Here is an 18645-nt window from a genome sequence, read left to right on the forward strand (position 1 = left end):
CTGGAGTCTGGTTCCCAGAATTCACACCAGAGTGCTCACAATTGCCTCGAACTCCAGCTCCAAGGGATCCAGTGCCCTCTTTTGGCCTCTCAGGGCACCCACATGCACATATACATAAATAATAAAATAAATATTTTAAAAAAAGACATTTCCATCAGCTCTAAGTATGTGGCAAATTACTACTACACAGGGAGGAAAAAATCAAGACAAAGGTGGTTCTTCTTTCCTCTTCCTTTGGAGTCTGGGTCTTGCTAGAATACCCCAGGTTAGCCCCCACAGTACTGGGATTACAGATGTGAGCCATACTATGTCCCTCTAGACCAGTGATTATTTGGTTTAAAGGATATTTCAGAGACATCAGGCACAAATATAAAGGCAAAAAAAAAAAATCAAAAATGAGACAACAGGCCCAAAATAACTTCCATTCCAGAGAACAGGCCCAACGTAGTTCCTCTAAGGAATGTTTCTCTGCTGAGGGACGTCACCCTACCTGCCCTGTAGGGAGGAGAACACCAGGCCCCTTGTGCCGCTAATCAATCAGGGTAAACATACAGGAAGACAGAAGGTTCAAGATATCTAGACTCACAAACTTGGGAGTCAAGGCATGGCCTTCATTTCCTACTCGTATACTGTCCAGCCTCCCATCCCGCTTCTCTGAACGTCCACTGTAGGCTACTCAGAGAGGCACCCATGCTTCCTTCCAAAACTGGGTTTTCTGTGAGCTCAAAATGCAGATGCAAGGGCTTCACAAGACAGCCAAGAATTTCACGTATCCGAGTCACTGCTGTGTTCCCACAGCCCTGCCCTGCACCAGCTGCCCGCAGAACAAAGAACCCACAAATCAGAGTACGTGTGCCACTCACGCCAAGAGAGGCTGCAAAGGAAACGCCGGAATGTCCCAAATCTTCGCTCCTCCCCCTTTCTGTTCCAGCAGGGAACTGAACCCAGAACCTTGTACATGCTAGGAAAGCGTTTTACCATTGAGAGCTATCCCCAGCACCCACACACCACCTCCTCCTCCTCCTCCTCCTCCTCCTCCTCCTCCTCCTCCTCCTCCTCCTCCTCTTCCTCTTCCTCCTCCTCTTCTTCTTCTTCCTCTTCCTCTTCTTCTTTTTTCATACAATATGTTCTGATTATGGTTCCCCCTACACACACACACACACACACACACACACACACACACACACACACACACTTCCCTTCCCATCCGAATCTACACTCTTTCTGTCTTAGAGATCAAACAAGCAACTAAGGAATAATAATAAAATGAAATAGATAAATTAAAAACAAACAAATCAGGGTGGGTGTGCTGGTGCACACCTTTGATGCCAGTGGAGGCAGAGGCAGGCAGAGCTCTGTGAGTTCAAAGGTCAGCCTTGATCTACATAGTGAGTTCCAGGACAGACAGGACTACATAGAGAGATCCTGTTGTCTCAAAACAAACAAACAAACAAAAACAGCAATGGCAAGCCAGGTGGTGGCGCACGCCTTTAATCCCAGAACTCGGGAGGCAGAGGCAGGCGGATCTCTGTGAGTTCAAGGCCAGCCTGGTCTACAGAGCAAGATCTAGGATAGGCACCAAAACTAAAGTGATCTGTTTCCCCAATGAGACTCCCCTGGAGAAAACTAATTTTTCTTTTTTTTTGGTTTTTTTCGAGACAGGGTTTCTCTGTGTAGCTTTGCGCCTTTCCTGGAACTCACTTGGTAGCCCAGGCTGGCCTCGAACTCACAGAGATCCGCCTGCCTCTGCCTCCCAAGTGCTGGGATTAAAGGCGTGCGCCACCACCGCCTGGCTGAAAACTAATTTTTCATTTGCATGTGGCTATCAATGGGAGACAGCTTCTGGGCTAGGGATGGGGCATGTGTCCACTTCTCCTTTCAGCTCTAGAACCCCATCTGGTGCAGACCGGGTCAGACCCTTTGCATGTTGCCACAGTCTCTGTGAGTTCCTATGTGACCCAGCCCTGCTGTGTCTTCTAGATTCTTCTTGATTCCTTGGTGGCCTCCATCCCCTCTGGCTCATACACTCTTTCTGCTTTCTTTTGCACAGAGTTCCCTGAGTCCTGAGGAAAGGGATTTGATGGAGACACCCCTTTTAAAGCTGAGTATCCCAAGGTCTCTCACTCTGCATATTGTCTGGCTGTGGGTCTCTGCATTTGTTCCCATCTACTGCAGGAGGAAGCTTCTCTGATGATGGCTGAGTAACGTACCGATCTGAGTCTAGCAGAAGGTCATTAAGGGCTCTTTTATTGCTACATTCCTTTAGCAGAACAGTAGTATTTGTTTTCCTCCTAGGTCCCTGGGCTATCTAGTCTCTTCTTGGCCACCCAAGCAGCATTGAGTATGGGTTCCATCTCATGGAGGGCCTTAACTCCAATCAGAGAGTGGTTGGTTACACCACAAGCTGTGTGCCACTACTACACCAGCGTATCCTGCAGGCAGGTCACTCTTGTAGATCGAAGGGTTTTTTTTAGCTGGGTTGGTGTTTACCTTCCACCTCTTACAGCATGCAGAGCACCTTCCAGTACCATGCACACGAGTCCACAGGGATGAAGACTCTAGGCAGGCACCAGCTCAACTTCTCCATGCTCAATGAGCTGTGCAGGTACTGTCCTCACCAAGAGGACAAACACTTCTTGACCACCCGGAATGTTTCACCCCTAGAGAAAAGGAACTGTTACCACTGCCCCATGTCCACCCGCTACAGGCTGCTGTTAATTTCATCGGCCATCTTTTGTAGAATTGCGAAACAACAAAGGGAGATGAAACCCCATAGCGTCCACGGCGGTGTTTTTTAAATGTCTATTCATCTAGCAAGTCTACAGATCCACCAACTAAATCAGCACACTGAACATGCTATTCTGCATCCGTCCTATAGGCTAGGACCATGTCACTCAGATGCTCCACAAGGCCCTCTATGGTAAGTGCTCAGTCCATTTCACACATCCCTGGACACCAACCATTTAGCCTAATGTCTCCAGTGCCTGTCTACCCCCCCCATCATACCATTGATTGCACCTGTACCTTTTGTGACGAGTAGAATCCCTCCCCATTTGCATCTAGCTTAGTCACCCCACTCTTTTCATGAGCCAAGAGGATCTCCTCTAGAAGCAAGTACCCCCAGGTTCTCCACTGTGACCCATGTGTCCTTATACAGTGTGCTACATTGTTGAAAGGCTCCCTCTTCTCTCTCTCTCTCTCTCTCTCTCTCTCTCTCTCTCTCTCTCTCTCTCTTTCTCTCTCTCTTTCTCTCTCTCCCTCTCTCTTTCTCTCTCTCCCTCTGTCTCCCCCCCATCTCATTCTGCTTTGTATCTCCAGAAGTAAAGACCATGCCTGACACTCAAGTAATACATTCATTCATTCATCCATTCATAGAGCGCAAGCCACAGCCTAACCGAATGAACAAAGATGAATCGGCCGAGTCTCCCTCTTCCAAGCGCCTGACACCAATGCTCTGACGAATATTTCTAAATATACCAGCAGCTGATCGGACCCATCAAAGGAAAAGAGAAATATGTAAGAAAGAAAGAAATTAGAATGATGTAGACAGATCGGCACTAAAGCAAGCCTGATGACAAGCCACTTCCCTACCTACTCCAGAAACAAAAGAGTCCACATAAATCTCACGGCTACCCAACTTCTGGGGTTGCAAGCTGCACCTTGAGGTTGGGCAAGCTCCTCTGAAGCAGAGTGGAAAGTGAGATGGCAACTACCAGAGTAAGATGCTGGTGCTCTGAGTGTTTTCTGCAGTGCATCAAAGCCTGGGGGACTCAACACTAGGAAAAAAGCTAGAGGGAAGTCAGTGGGCATCACCTGCCGCAAGAGCGCTGGACCGTCAGGGGCCACCGCTGCAGGTGGAGGGTCTGGCTGGACTCTCTCCACCCCTACAGCTTCAGAGTTAAAGGCCGAGCTGCTTCAGGGCGCATACTCAAAAGGAACACATTTAGGAGGCCAGATGGAAACTCTGTCATGTCTTTCATAATCCTATGAAGCCAGTTCTACCATCACACAATGTCGATGCCAACAATATCTGGTCTAGCAAGAAGACACAGGATGCCTCCTCTAGACCTAGGAGGTCCTCCTGGGAGCCACAGTGGCTTTCCCAAGCATCCTAACAGGAGGGCCCCTGCTTTCCTAAGGCACTGAGAAGTTGATCTTCAACCCTCTCAGCTCCTCCACTGTCTAGCCACAGGACCCAGCATGACCACTCAGCAGGGCGCTTGGTTCTGCAACACTGACTCCCAACAAAGGAACTCCAGACAGAGAAACTGCTTTGTGTAAGCACATATTTCAGCTCGGGAGAAAAGAAAGCTTCTTAATGCGGCTTTAGACTGTTTGAAAGGCACTAACATGTCTGTCCATCAAAAAGTCATGAACACTGCTTTGACTGACATGTTTTTCCTACCAGCCGATTTCTGAGATAGAGGCAGCCAGTTTTCAACAACAAAACAGTCTGAAGACTTTCAATCTTAGCACCAAAAACCTAAACACAGAAACTGTTAATGCACAGATGTAAAAATTTTGGACCTGAAAAAAAAAAAAAAAGCTCATTTTCAAGTTCCATATGTGCCAATGGACTTATATTGTTAAAAAGTAAGTTGAATATGCTTCAATGAAACGAACTCAAAAGAGTTGGCCTCCTCTCTGAAATAGGCATCCTTATAAAGTGGTAGGTCTGGGGCACGGTCATTTCTTGCATCTACTAAGTTTGATACAGCTTACTCTCTATACTGAAACTCTGTACTCTGTCTAGTTAACGTCCCATTAGAAAACTCCTAACCGGCCTCTATGCACCACAAACTGCAGTTACTACTTGGAAAGGGTGACTGGGCCAAAATCCAAGCAGAATCTTCCTTTAAATGCCACCGTAGATCAAATTCTGCAACATATTAAATACATAAATAAATAATAAATAAATAACCTGGAACTTTTCCCATCAAAATATAATACAGGGCCAGCAAGATAGCTCAGCAGGTAAAGGCGTTAGCCACCAAGTCTGAGGACCTGAGGTCAAGGCACAGAATTCATGTGGTAGAAGGAGAAAGCCACCTACCCCCCACAAGCTGTCCTCTGACCTCCACACACAGGCCACGGCACACACTCACCTACACACATGCACACATGCGCACGTACACACACAAAACATAAAATGTAACAAAAAACAAACTTAAAAACTAAACAAAACACAATGCAGATGAATTGAGAATGTTCCTCCTTTATACATGGACAAGACATTCACATGACAACATTTCCTCAGTGTCACATGAGTTCACATGAACTACGACAGACACTAAAAGACATGAGGATGTAAAAGAAACCAGTTTTCAGGAGCCCATGAAACTCTACGCAAATTGTTTCAAGAACATCCGTGAACAATAGCAATGGCAATGAACTAAATGCTTGAGAAAGGGGGACAAAACTTGTGTATGTCCATGATATAGAATATGATACGCTAAAGTATAAGCACAAATACGTTTTATTGTTGATATATATATACATATATATAAAACATAAAGGCCATGAATTTGAGACAGAACAAGATATGAGACACATTGGGAGTCATGGATGGAAAAAAGAAAAGGGAGAGTGGTGTAATTATATTTTAATTTTAACAACAAAGGAAATGGTTTAATGGAAGTATAGATGTATTAGTATACAGTGGACTTCAATATAAAATGCTCTAGTAAAAGCAGAAAGCTATAGCATCATAGCATCCTAGTATATGCAGTTTAAAGGATAATTTCCATGGGTAAATACAGATGCACAGAAAAAAGTCTGTAAAGGTACATGACATAGTTAAAAGAGGTTACTTTTGAGAAGGGAGCCTGAAGGGAAGCTTTGTCCCTAGCAGAAGATTTTGAAGATTTCTATACGCACAGAGAGATAGATAGATAGATAGATAGATAGATAGATAGATAGATAGATAGATAGGCAGGCAGACAGACAGACAGACAGACAATCACATTTGCTTTCCAATCATTGTCTCTTCTAACTAGCAGCACACAGTAGCATTTACGTTTTATAAGTGAATTTCAAAAATACAATATACAGGGCCAGCCAGACAAGGTGGGACATGCCTGTAATCCCAGCAATTAGGAAGATGAAGCAAGATAATGATGAGTTTAAGATCAGCCTGACTACACTGTGATACCATCTCAAAAATAAAGATCTGCATGTAAACAAGCTGGCTTGTGGTGTTTAAATAGCACTAAATATAAATTATTTAAGATAAATCTTCCTTGTTGATTACCTGTATTTAGAAGCCAATCATTTGAAAAGGGGTTCCTATTTTAGAGGTGGGCTCAGAGATACCATTTTCAGTCTTAACCAGGCTAAAAGGCACTTATGCCCTCACAGGGAGCTAGCCTGGGTTACACCTACATTCATTCATTCGGTACTGAGAGCCAGTGCAGTCAGAAATAGATTCACAGTGGATCCAGAGAAGTCACTATACTGGGCACTCCTTTAAATGGAACCTGCCTAGCAGAGAAGGGTAGGAACCTGCTCTCAGCAAATATAATAAGCTACATACATTGAAGAGGCTGACACTTCCGGCTGAACTCCATGCAGGCCAAGGTACTGGTTTCTGTTGGTCTACAGCCCACAACAAGGCCCAGCCTATGTTTCAAATACCTGTTCCCATCCTGACAAAGTTCTCGTCCTTTCTGGTTGAGATGGCGGTTTTTTTTTTCAGATGACGTCATCCAGCCTCCTGGCCTTCCCCGTGGTCAGAACCATTGACTACCATAAGTTAGTCACCACAGATGAGAAATACAGCGCCTGGGTCCGGGATGATGAGCCAGTGCTCCCTGCAGACCACTCCAGGCGAAGGACCCCCCTTCTATCTCATTAACTCAGAATGGGAATGGAATGCCAGAAAAGCTGGAGAGGCATGTGGGCCTAAGAATTTCTTCAGAGGAGGGAGAACAGAGGGGGAGGGATGGGGCTGGAAACTCCAGATTGCCCCCAAACGCACGATCTGCCTTCCCAGTGTGGATGAGGAGCTGTCCTCCATCCATTCTTTGGGGTTGATAAGGTCCTCATTGTCACCGCCCGGGGGGGGGGGGGGCTCCCCTAAATGCCTCTGCAGCGAGAGGAGAGGAGAGGAAAAAACTGAGCCGGCAGGAGGAGGACTGAGAATAGGAGAACAGAAGGTCCGATTCCTTCTGTTGGCCCAGGAAAGCAAACCGTGGCTTCCTTCTAGGAATGAGTCCCCAGCAGGGCGTCCCATTCGAGTGACTGCTAATTAGGATCCCAAACAGCTACAGTCAAGGTTAGCGGAACAGTTACCAAAGGGAGAGAGCTGTGGGTCTCACAGCTGGCTGGTTTGTTACTGCCAGCCAACATTCCTACCCCTTCCTTGGTGTCTTAGTGTCGGCAGGGGTGTGTGTGTGTGTGTGTGTCTGTCTGTCTGTCTGTCTGTCTGTCTGTCTGTGTCTGTGGGTGATAACTGCTCACTCTAAAATCTGCACTCCCTTTCCTCCCTTATAGATAAGGCCATGTGCCAGCTTGGCCAAGGAGCTCTCGGTGGAAATGGAGGGAAGGAGATGCTCACACATCTTTCTGAGGACTGGAAATCACTTAGTATGCTCCTCTGACTCCCCTCTTCCTGCCTAGAAGCCAAGAGTGCTGCTGAAGGTGACGAGTCCTCTTGTAATGGTGAGTGACGGAGATATATACTAACGATAACCCAGAAAGTACCAGAATCTGGCGATGGCTGCTTAAAACTGAGCACTGTCTGCTTTTGAATTTCTCATTACATCAGGGGAAAAAAACCAAAAAAAAACCTGAATCAGTGGCATCTGGGATCTGTGTGTTGCTTGTAGCTGGGCAGGGATTGAATGAAACAAGTGCTTACAAGTGCTTGCTGGGCAGCAAGCCTTATTCCTGAGAATTCATCCTCCGAATCCCCTCCGAGACCCCATCAGGTAGCTCTTGCTCACTGGAGAAACTGAGGGACAGTAAATTCAAATACCATACCCTAGACCAGTAAACTAGGATTTGAGGTCACTGAGTCTGACTCCTAGCTCTAAGAGAGAGAGAGAGAGAGAGAGAGAGAGAGAGAGAGAGAGAGAGAGAGAGAGAGAGAGAGAGAGAGAGAGAGAGAGAGAGAAGAACACCAGCCCAGCCCTCCTTAGGTCTCAGCCTGTATCACGAAGGGACCCTCAAGTCCCTGGGCTTAGCCAGGACAGTGCTGGATGGTTACACTTTCTTTCTAGCCAAGGGAGCTTGATGCCCAAGCCTTCTCACAAAAACAAAAACAAAATAAAAACAGTACATAGTCCAGGGCCCTCATACATGTTTAACACGTTTATGCATCGAAATTCCATGCATGCTAGGCAAGCAGCATTCTACTAAAGGAGCGACAGTCTGACAACACATATTTCTTGAGCACCAGGAAGTCAGTGGAACACAGTGAAGTCAAGAAGAATATCCATTCCGCTGAGAAGTGAAACTCACGGCAGGGATCCTAGGGGCTAGTGTGATGCTCCACCCTGTGATGAGAGACTATCAGGGTGAGGGAGGGGTGAGGAGAAAAGTTCATTTGGTTCAACTCTCCTTCTCAAGTATTCAGGTAAGCATTTAGCAGTGCAGGGCACTCCTGCCATTCTGGATAAACCAGCCTCTACGGTCCACAGACAATACCAGAACTGGAGGGTAGAGGCCCCCAAACAGGTCTCACTAGATCTCCGGAATGCCTGAAAGCAGTCTGCATCCCCTCCTCCCACCAGGACTATGAGAAAAGTCGAGGAAAAAAACAGCCTGGTCTGGTAGAAGCAGGTCAAAGAGGCAACCCACAGGGCTCTGTTCTGAGGGCTGTGGTGAGTCAGTCGAGGGCAGAGGTTAATCTACCAGCCAGCTGTGAGGCCAGGGAAGCGACGGGTGAGAAGCCAGGCTGCTTCCGGGAGCTGGATGCAGCTGCAGCAGGACCACGGACACCAGTCCAGCTCTGCTGGGCGCAGGAGGGGCAGAAAAGCGTGGCTGTTTAGGAAGACAAATGTCCTTGCCCATAAGTAAAGCAATATGCAAATCATAATTACATAGAAAAGTAGGTGGGGTGGGCGAAGTACCACAGTCCCTGGGGGGAGGGGAGGGGGAGGCTGGGAAGGGTGCACAGGGTGCCAGAGAGGTGAGCAAGGCTACCATGTCCTGAGGAATACTGATGACTCAGAGAGAAAAAGGATGAACGGAGCAGGGGAAAGGACACCGGAGACAGGTATGGGACGTCAGTCACCCTGGGGGTCTTGTTGGCTGTAGGAGAACCCCACAGCACATTCTGCAACTGCTTCCTGAAATCCACTGCCGCCCCCGCCCCCCCCCCCACTCCCACACACACCACCCATACCCAAGTTTCCACTGCCATTCCAACGCAGCAAGCACACATCTCATTGGCTCAGCCATCTATTATTGTCTCCCCACTTCCGTATTTGTTTACAGAACAAACACCGTTTTCTAGAACCCAAGTCCTCTGAATCCAGAACAGGTGAGGGGAAGAAGGCGTGTTTGTGATGCAAACGGACTGTGGGAAACACCACAGAGAAATAAGATGATAGAAAATTAGGAGCAGGGGTTGGGGATTTAGCTCAGTGGTAGAGCACTTGCCTAGTAAGCGCAAGGCCCTGGGTTCGGTCCTCAGCTCCAGAAAAAGAGAGAGAGAGAGAGAAGGGAGGGAAGGAGGAAAGAAAGAAAGAAAGAAAGAAAGAAAGAAAGAAAGAAAGAAAGAAAGAAAGAAAGAAAGAAAGAAAGAAAGAAAGAAAGAAAGAAAGAAAGAAAGAAAGAAAATTAAAAGCTAAGGCTGACAGCTCTGAACCTGTCAGGCATCGCAGAGCTACACTGACCTGCTTCCTTTGTATCCAGAACAGTGTGTGCCCTGTATCAGCTCTCGTGCCCAGTGGGGCACAACCAACCACAAGGCGATGATGGTAGCTCACATCTACAGCCGTCACTACTTCTCAAGTCCTGAGCCTGACCCTCAGCACCTAATTTCTCCCGAAGCCTTCAACCCACCGGAGGGCTCCAACTCAAAACTATGGTGATACAGAGCTGGGGGAGCGGGGAATCAAAAAGAGAAAGTACCAGCAAGGCTGCTGGGACAAGACAGTTGTTCTAGCTACTAGGAAAGCTGAGGCAGATGGATGGCTGGAGTCCAGGGTCAGTCTAGACAACATAATTAAACACTGCTTGTTAAAAAGAAGAAAGAGACTCGGCGGCAGTGATGAATGCCTGTGAATCCCAGGACCTGGGAGACTGAGGCAGGACGCTTGCACGTCTGAGGCCAGCTTGGACTACACAGGGTGAATTCATCTAAAAAAAAAAAAAAAAAGAGTGAGAAGGGAAAGGGCGGAGGAGGAAACCACCGCACTGGCAAATTCACCACTTAGGTCTACACTGATCTTGACTTGAGATGCCACTCTCCAACAATTATTCCCTGATGAAAACAGGCAGCCTTCCACTGAAAGGAATCCTCTGTAGAGGTCCACATAGTGTAGGAAGAACCCTGATGGGTCAGTTTCCCCTCACTGTACATCAGCCACCTGAGAAGATCGGCTCAAGGGTGACACACTCAGCCCCAGACTCTGGACGGTCACTCTGACTCAGTGAGAGTGTTGCTCCACCGTGCAGATTTAGAAAAAACCCACTCCTCCTCCTCCTCCTCTTCCTCCTCCTCCTCCTCCTCCTCCTCCTCCCCTCCCCACAGGCTTCTGACACAGCCCAAAGCTGGTTAAAAGCCATGGTCTTCAACTGCCAAAGCTCCTCAGCTTTCTTTTAAAAAAATTATATATATATTAATTATATATATTAATATAATATATATTATATATTATTATTAATTATATATATATATATATTGTGTAACCAAAGAGGGTGCCAGATCTCATTACAGATGGTTGTGAGCCACCATGTGGGTGCTGGGAATTGAACTCAGGACCTCTGGAAGAGCAGTCGGTGTTCTTAACCACTGTGCCATCATCCCTCCAGCCCACTCCTCAGCTTTCTAAGCCCATGCCCCATCTATGCTAGTGAGAGGGGAGGGGAGGTTGATTGAGGATTGAGATCAAGATGGTAGTATCTGCCCCCCCCCCCAAAAAAAAAAAGATAACACTTATGATGCAAACAAAAGATTCTTCACCATGACATAAAGAGTCTGAGAGAGAATCCAAACAAAGGAAAGTGTCATCACAGGCTCAGGGCAGAGGCAAACTGGTTTTACTGAAGACACAAGAAAAGTAATTCATGACCTAAATGATGGGAAACAGAGCAGATTAACAAGGCCAACGTCGGCGGTCACAGCAAAAGCTGTGAGTGGAAATGTCTACAAACGAGGTCCATGCCCTCCACAAGCGGAACTGTTACTGGCCTAGCAAGATGGCTCTGTGGCTAAAGGTACGTGCTGCCACACTGGATGAACTGAGTTCGATCCCAGGAACCTCACGGAGAGTTAGAAGAGGAAGGCATGGGTTCATAAAGAACGAGTTCATTCATGGCCAAGTCCCGCGCACGGCTACTCAGAGAATAAGTCATCAAGCGTTAGACAAGGTAGGTGGAGACACAGAGCGGGGCTGGAGACAGAAAGGTAAAGATGACAGGGACCTACTGCTTGTCTGCTGAGGGGAATTCGTGAGTGTGTAGTTTCTTCCCATAGAAATAAAACAAAGGGGGGCTGGAGAGATGGCTCAGCGGTTAAGAGCACTGACTGCTCTTCCAGAGGTCCTGAGTTCAATTCCCAGCAACCACATGGTGGCTCACAACCACCTGTAATGAGATCTGGTGCCCTCTTCTGGCCTGCAGTCATACATGCTGTGTACATAATAAATAAATAAATCTTTAAAAAAAAAAAAAAGAAATAAAACAAAGGGAAGCCAGAATGCACCAATGATAAGAGGGGAAAATAAGACTCAGTTACCTCTTAAGAATTCCAAGAAAGGAAATCAGGCTGGCAGTCAGTGTGAGCAACCTGAGTTGAGTAATGTGCACTGAGGATTCGGTGGAAGTATCAGACCTGCACACGGCACACTGGATAACAACGTTGATAATAAAGGGGTGCATGCTCCCTAAGGACTCGCAAGGCCATAGAGTGAGCGCCACAGCTGTGGAGGCCAAGACTCAAGATTGAAGGAGGCAGTGCTGGGGTGACGTCTACAGAATGCGAGGGAAAGGGAAGTGGGTGGGAAGTGGAAAGCCTGTGTACAGTGTTGGGGTCTGTCTGCAACAGCGAGGTGCTTCAGGGAGTAAAGTCGGCCATGAGAAACCACCCAAGACTTTCAGGGAGCGTGTGGTCTGGCTTTACAGAGCATCACTCCACGAGGCAGGTGGAGTCAGGAGCAAAGAGATGGGAACGCAGGCCAAAAAGGCCCTGCTCGTCCCTTAGACTAAGAAAATGACAGCCTAAGTCGGTGTCGTGGAGGGCAGGTGGATAGGGCAAGATACTCGCCAGGCGGTGATGGCGCACGCCTTTAATCCCAGCACTCGGGAGGCAGAGGCAGGCGGATCTCTGTGAGTTCGAGGCCAGCCTGGTCTACCAAGTGAGTTCCAGGAAAGGCGCAAAGCTACACAAGAGAAACCCTGTCTTGGAAAACCAAAAAAATAAAAAAAAAAAAAGATACTCAGCCCTGACCAGAGGTAACAGGTAACAGGAAGGTCAATGAACGAAGGAGATGGAGGACATCGAGGGTGTCTGAGCCTGTATCTGCAACAGAACAGGGCTTCTAAATGCCTGTTCTCCCCAAGCCTCTGCCTGGCTTGTCTTTGCTGTTCAGTCTTTCATTCATTCAGTCATTCGTTTTTGCAGTGGTAAGAACTGAATCCAGAGCCTTGTACATCCTTCTAGTTACTACTCAGCTAGATCCAAGCCCTCCCTTATTGTAATCCACTAGTGGACATATTCATAGGATCGCTGGGAAGCGGAAGAAGCGATGATGGTAAGAGTTCAAGGCTAAGAGAACCCTGGATCACAAGAGCTGGGTGGTGAGATGGGGGGGTGGGGGTGGCGGGTCCCTTACGGGTGCCACTGAATTGAGAGTGATTGATATATCCACTGTGAGGGTGGAGGGGGCAGACTGAATAACACAGACCTCTAGAGAAATCATGTCATGTAGAGGGGGGAATGATGAGCCTCCTCTTTTTCCAAAGTGGGCAATTAATACACCATAGGACCCCATACTAAGACCCCACTCAGCCTCTGCCCTGCTCAGAAACGGCCTCCTCTTCCCATTTATCTCACCTGAACTAACTACAATCCAAACCTGTCTAGCACTTCTCTCCTATGGAGGGAAACGACAGGGTGAACGTCATTTCTGGGGGGCCCCGCACTACAGCAGCGGTAGTGTCTACAAAAACGGTGGCAGGTCCCCAGAAGGATTCTCTAGCAGAACTGAATGGCCAGCACAGCTGTACCCGCCTCTTCTGCTTTGATTGCGGGCTCTCCTGGCATTCTGTCAGGTAAACATGGAGTCAGTGGCAGAGGCGGGTACTGAGAGCATCCTGTGTGTCCTGGGTAGATCTGGGCGGTGTTTCTGTGGCTGGGGCTTTTTCACACTTCCCGTTTAGAACTTACTTGGGCCCTTCCGACTAACTGATCAGTCTACATTCTAGAACAGGAACTCGCTCGGCGTCCGATTGTTTAATCTTCTTTGCCTCCAATTCTTTGAGGCCAGCGCCATGACTTCAGTGGGCCTCAGTGGTGTCTGCAGAATGACTGTGGTTCCTGACAGGCACAGACTGCTGAGGCCCCTTCTCTTCCTCCCGCCTCCAGCCTCTGCCCAGTCTTTCATCCCTGATTAGTAGTCAGCGACCACAACTGTCCTTTGTTGGAATAGAGAGCAGGTCAAGGACTGTCTTCTCAGGTTTTGACTGCTCACATGATCCCTGGCACCGAGTTATTCAAATTATTTCATTTGACTCAGTAGCCCACGAATGAATGCCTGCTGAGCCAGGAAAGAAACACCTGTAAGTCACCACCCAAGCCCGCCTGATGGGTCTGCTGCAATTAATTCCAGACTAGAGTCAGCTCTTGGAGACTGTCCATGTAAGAATCCCTTCACTCTCAAAATCTCAAAACAGCTCAGCCATTTTCTTATACTTAGTACTGGTAGATCTGTTGACTATGTAGACTGTAAGTCTTGCTAAGTCCCTAGGCACACTTGATGTTTTTCGGTAAAGGAAAGGCTTTAACAAAATGTTGAAAATTTTAAAACACCATCCCGTGCCTGTTGGGACCAATGGTCCAACTCTGTGTGCTAAGTAACTGCAATCTTCCAAATTGTCCGTATTCATTGATATTGCATATATAATCAAAGGAAGTCTGTAGAATTCATTTTCCCTGTTAATCATCTATTTTAAAACATCAGATATGTTTCCGAGAGAGGCAACTACAATTATGGCCTGAGAATACCCAAATCATTTGTTGTTACCCACACTGCTTAAAGAGAAGCAATTTCCAGACACACACACACACACCACACACATGCGCACTGCGCACAGAGAGAAAGAGGGAGGAAGAGAGAGCGTGCACGCATGCACGCGCAAGAAGGTATGTGTGGAGGCCAGAGGCTGACACTGGGATCGATTCCTCAATCTCTTCTCTATTTGGTTTTCGTTCATTTGTTTGTTTGTTTGAACGTCTGTCACCGGAAATGAGGAACTTGGAGTTCATCATTTCACCCAGACTGGATGGCTGGTAACCACCCCCCCACCCCCCACCCCCGGGGTCCACCTGCCTCTGTCTCCCAGCACTGGCTTTTCTGTGAGAGCTGAATTCGGGTCCTCATGTAGGCACAACAAGCTCTCTACTCACTGAGCCATCCTTCCACCCCCCCATCTATGTATGCACACTTGCTGTGGGAGTGATGGCTACAAAAGCTATAGTGATAATAGGATTTCCTTCTAACCACCTAAAAAGCCTCAAGTCAGGCAAACAGACAGTAATAAGAAAATGATCTGTGTGAAACCCAGCTTCCTAACTACAACAGGAAAACACGAACACACTCTTCAATTATATGTTTTTCCAATTTGCTTTAGTGAAACACAATTTCTTCCTCCCAAAATAAACAAGTTTCTCTTAAAGGATGCTAAACTGTAAAACGCCCCTGTAAACTGCACATGTTGATTACTCTTTTCAAAGCCATCTTTCAAAGAAATAATTATATCCTTGGATGAGTATCTCCATGTGTGTTTTCAATATGCTAAAAGGGAAACAACTCATTTGAGGTTGTAACCATTTCCATTTTTATAATCAATTGCACTTCGGCCACATCGCTGACAGAAATTCTTAAGAACAATTTAACGTTTGTCCAACTATGTAAACATGTTTGAGCTAAAAAAAAAAAAAAATGCAATGCTGAACTTGGTCAACCATTTTTTTTCCCAATGAGAAAAGCATGTAGATTGCCAAGAAGGCAAAAAAGTTCAAGTCCAACTGAATCTACATTTTAAAACAAGGAGAGCGAGCAGGAAACCTACTTAAATCAGCTGAGAGCTTTAAGTAGCCAACTGCCGGACAGAGTGAACTGGGTTCCGCTCTTCCTCAGGAGCCTGGCATCTCTCCTCAGAGGCCCGGGCAGACCCTCCATCACACCAACCTCCACCCTTCGCTGCCCTTCCCGGCCACTTGTGGATCCAGCTGAATAGCAATGAGTCAAAGCAGCCAGAATATAAGAAACTCAGCCAAGAAGACAAGGACAAGAGCTCCCTATTTTCAAGAAAACATCTTTTGGAGAGTTCTGGGCTCCCAGAAGTCAGGCCAAAACAGAGACAATCTGCCTCTGCATGAGGACAAACATGCTTGAGCTCTGCCTGAGGGGATGGCAAGAGGGCTTCCCAGCCTCTTTTGTGCCATCTGTTTTCAGAAAGTTAAATCTGGGCTAAAAGCGCACTCACACTCGCAGCGGAATGGCTGGTCTGCCTGGAGATGCGGCCAGACTCAGGGTAGGCCATCAAGAACCTAAAGGAAATTTATGTATTTATTTATTTATTTATTTATTTATTTATTTATTTATTTATTTATTTATTTTAGTGGCTATCTGGAAACTGCCAGATTATTTTTCTCCACCTGGGAGCAATTAGGAATATCTCAGAAAATATCTGGAAGACAAAATGCATTATCAAAAACCTTTGAGAGCAGGGGATACAGTCTATTTCACTTACCACAAAATAAATCCCCACATAACTTTTCCTCATTGAACGACTACAACGGGGGTGCAGACTATCACAGGGGTGATTTACATCCTTGTAAACAACTTTATATACAAACTAACTTTTTTTTTAAATCAAGCAGCTCAGCTTTTTGTCTGAAATGCTGCATCCCACCATGAAAACCTGGTAGAGTTCCATCTGCCTGTCCTGGTTTCTCACCAGTCAGCCTCACAGTGGTGCACAGACTGTGGTCCCATGGGATACTGCCAACGGCCCCATGTTTTGGCTTTCTGTGCTACCATGCCAACTGGTACAGCACCACACACTTTTACGATCTTCCCCCGTTCGGAATGGCCTCAGGTCCTGCCATCCATAATATATTATCTACTAGCTTTTCCCTGTCTCCTGGCACCTTGCTGACCTCCGTGGCACCGCCACCACCACCCCCATGGCAGTCATGGGATTGCTGGATAAGTTCATTGGCTTTACAAAGTGGCAGAGCTGGTACATGGAGAAAGCTGGCATGCTCGTCTTTCGCTGAGCCAGGGCAGTCAGACTTCTTCCATAATGCCACAGTGCTTCTCAGTCCTTTCACGACACCTGTCAACAGCCCTGCCGCATGGGAGGCGTAAATCAACTTACTGGTTAAGACCGAAGATAGTTTCAATATCAACGCCATCCATGCACATGAGCTGATGTGTTACTAGACTGAGTTACCTAAACGTATACAAACTGTCAGCTTCTGCCAGGTGGGGTGGCACTCGCTTGTAATAACAGCCACTGGAGAGGCTGAGGCAGGAGGATTGTAAGATGAAGGGCCAGCGTGGAAAACATTTAAGAAGAGGCAGGAAGCAGAGGCAGGAGGAGGGAAGAGGGAAGCAAGAAGGAAGGGAAAAACAAGGGATGAATTTCAATAGCCCCCAGAAGATGCCCGAAATCATTGGAGGCACCAAATCCTGTACATATATTTTTCCCATATACCTACGATAAAGTGTGACTTAATTATTAGGCACAACAACTGCTAAGGATCCAAACAATTACAAGAATACATTTCAATATCAGTTACGTGACTGCTATATAGATCAGAATCTCTATGCAGCTCAGAAATACTTTTTATATGTATTTATTTTTACCTTTATGTGTATGTATGTGTGTATGTATATGTACCTTGTGCATACACTGCCCTCAGAAAGTCCTCTGGGCATCAGATCCCCCTGGAACTGAAGTTGCAACTGCCATGTGGGTGCTGGGAACGGAACCTGGGTCCTCTGCAAGAGTAACACGTGCTCTTAACCACTGAGTCATCTCTCCAGCACTTCAAAAAATGTTTTTAATGGAATGGATTCTCACTGTTTTTCAGCTTGGCCCTAAACTCCTGGGTCTAAATGCTGTTCCTTCTTCATTCAGCATCCTGATGGGTGATATCATTCTGTACGCTGCGAATAGGTGTTACTCTGATTGGTTGATAGAGTAAAGCCGTTTGGCCTATGGCAAGGCAGCTTAGAGGCAGGTGGGAAATTCAAACAGAGAGACAAGAAGAAGGCGGAGAGAGACGCCAGCGAGCAGCCCAAGGAGCAACATGTAATTAGATGCAGGTAAAGCCACGGAACATGTGGTGATACATAGATTAATAGTTATGGGCTTAAAAAAAAGTTATGGGCTAATTTAAGATGTAAGAGCTAGCTAGCAAAAAGCTTGAGCCATGGCCATGCAGTTATATATAATTAATATACGCCTTTGTGTGTTTACCTGGGAAAGATTTGTCCCAGCTGTGACCACCCCTGGCAGGCCAGACACGGGAAATCTTTCAACTACAGCATCCCAAGTAGTTGGAACTACATTGCACCCAGCTTTCAAAATACCTATTGTACTGTCCTCGACCTTACTCTTGTGATGATGTACGATGACAAAGGACGCACATAGTAAGATGGACTTCAATGAATCACGTTGGGCTCCCACGTAAGGGTTACGTAAGCATAAGAAGTGTGATGCCATAGCTGGATGGCGGCGCACGCCTTTAATCCCAGCACCCGGGAGGCAGAGCCAGGCGGATCTCTGTGAGCTCCAGGCCAGCCTGGACTACCAAGTGAGTCCCAGGAGAGGCGCAAAGCTACACAGAGAAACCCTGTCTCGAAAAACCAAAAAAAAAAAAAGAAGTGTGACTCCATAGCAGGTCATCTAATGACCCAGGCAGGGATGTGACGAGTGGCACACAACATAGACACCCAGAGGAAGGGAGGTTTTGTCACTCGGAACAGCACACCATTTGTTGTTTGAGAATTCGTATTTCCGGGGTTGAGGACTTGGCTCAGGGGTAGCAAGCACAAGGCCTTGGGTTTGGAGGGAGGGAGGGAGGGAGAGAGGGGGGGAGGGAGGGAGAGAGGGAGAGAGGGAGAGAGAAATACATATTTCTAAAGACTAAATAATTTATATGGTAAGATCTGTATGATTTGCTGTAAGTTATACTTAGGTAAAAGTGCTTTTTATAAACCGAACACAAAAGCAAGGTGGCCA

General features: G+C 46.8%; 1 protein-coding gene and 1 long non-coding RNA gene across 6 annotated transcripts in view; one reads left to right on the forward strand and one right to left on the reverse strand.

Annotated features, from left to right (window-relative positions):
- Positions 1 to 18645, reverse strand: part of Nhsl1 (NHS like 1) — a 228704-nt gene that overhangs the window by 165052 nt on the left and 45007 nt on the right. The gene's annotated exons all lie outside the window — the stretch shown is intronic.
- LOC143268892 (uncharacterized) overlaps positions 13061 to 18645 on the forward strand; it is a 6580-nt gene continuing 995 nt past the window's right edge. The window contains exon 1 of the long non-coding RNA XR_013045070.1: positions 13061 to 14026. This is a non-coding gene — a long non-coding RNA (uncharacterized LOC143268892). The remainder of the gene's footprint in view (positions 14027 to 18645) is intronic.

This window comes from Peromyscus maniculatus, chromosome 16, assembly GCF_049852395.1.
Source record: "Peromyscus maniculatus bairdii isolate BWxNUB_F1_BW_parent chromosome 16, HU_Pman_BW_mat_3.1, whole genome shotgun sequence".
NCBI classification, from domain to species: Eukaryota; Metazoa; Chordata; class Mammalia; order Rodentia; family Cricetidae; genus Peromyscus; species Peromyscus maniculatus.